Source organism: Charadrius vociferus, unplaced genomic scaffold (assembly GCF_000708025.1).
Source record: "Charadrius vociferus isolate BGI_N301 unplaced genomic scaffold, ASM70802v2 scaffold16, whole genome shotgun sequence".
In the NCBI taxonomy this organism is placed as follows: Eukaryota; Metazoa; Chordata; class Aves; order Charadriiformes; family Charadriidae; genus Charadrius; species Charadrius vociferus.
Window position 1 is genome coordinate 338,413 of NW_009649167.1, and position 1,723 is coordinate 340,135.

The following is a 1,723-nucleotide window of genomic DNA, read 5'->3' on the forward strand; positions in this document are numbered from 1 at the left end:
TTCTCTTACGGGCTGCAGGGGAATTGGCTCCAATGCCTGGAGTACCGCCTCCCTCTCATCGTAAAAGCTTGGTGACATGTCAGTTGGACATACCAGCTGGACTGTTCGTAATATATGAGTTTCAGTCTTTTGAATTATTTAATAGTGTGCTCCAAATAGGGCTATATCACCATGTTCTGATGAAGTTTCTGCTGCAGTTGATCTGACCTGACAGCTATCCACCACTAGAAGGGGGAATTTGTTCCCCGGTTCCCCTTAGTTCCTTTTCTTTCCCTTCAGGTGGCTTTGGTGCTTGTCACATGCATTTCAAAACTAATTAGGCTTGTTTTTCTGAGTTGGTGAATTTGGTTGGTCCAGCAAAGCGTCTGATGTTTTTATACTTACTCAAATTGAGGGCAGCAATTCGGGTAAGTATAAAAAGTCTCCTTTCTGCTGTGATTAGCTGTTAAAATGAATTTAGCTATGATATATAACATCATTCCATCTAAAAGCTAGAATGGAGGATCTATGTCAAAACAGCAAGAGGAGTGAACTTGGTTATGTCTTCTCTGTGTTTTTGAGGAATCCTAGACTTACTGTCATGGTGGTTCATTAAGAAATATAATGGGGATAAAAGTGGCATCATATTTTCCCGGGAGTATTAGGAAAAGTTACTTCGATGAGGTTTATTTCATCCCAGCTGTCTCACTACCTTTTTTTACTACAACTGCAAGTACTTAGCACTTGGTTCAGCTGCTGTGTATATGTAGGTACAGAAAAGATGACGCAAACTGATCTGGATTTTGTGTAGCTATTGAACTGCATTGCATATCTTGCCTGTTGAATTACATCTGATGGTGTTCATTCTACTCATATTTTCCCCATTTCCCCTAAAATAAAGATGTGTTATGCTGTATGGACTCAAAAAAAAATATTAAATGTCAACGTTAACTTTTCCTTTTGTAGAAGATTAACAAAGATGAGGCAAAATCTGTGAGTTAGGTTGTTACTGTGAAATGTGGACTGAAGAATACAAAACATGTTGGGGATATTTTTTGGGGGGTGGGTGGATGACTATATTTCATGTTTCAGTTCTCCTTCAGCGTAGAATGATCTTTGCTTGGGCCAGTAAGTCTCAATTATGGCAAGTTACACCTTCTTGTTATGGAACGTTCTTCTAGCCCATCTCTTCTTGTGGGTGCTGGTTGATTTTTATTTATGATGTTATAGTTCTGAGAAGTTTGAAGTGTACATAGATCCTCCTGGTATAGTAGATCAGTAGGAAGAAAAAGCCTGACTTAGAATTCATGGTTCAGGAAAGTAGTGGCTGTGAGGAAGTGTTTCAAACTTCTAAATCAATAAATAAAAATATCAAGGCAAAAGAAATTATATTTCCTTTGGGTTTTTGATTACATTCTTGACTTGTAACTGACACTCTTTTTCTAAAGTTCTAATTATCCCAACACATGCTGCCTAGTTTTTCTTCACTGCCTTCTGTGTTAAGTGCTTTTATGTAAAGCTTTCAGTTCAGATGGCTTCTCTACAGCGGTGGAACTTTTCATAGCTTAGGATGGATTAGGTGGCAGTCTGCATTTGCATTGGTTTAAAGGGACTGAGAAGCCAAGTAACGGAGTTGTTTTCATAGTTGGAATTTAGGAAGGAGATACCATTGCTTATCTGCAATCTTTTGCTTAAAAACTTGGCTTTATGGCATAGAGGAAAGACTTCCATTTGGTCCTCTGTG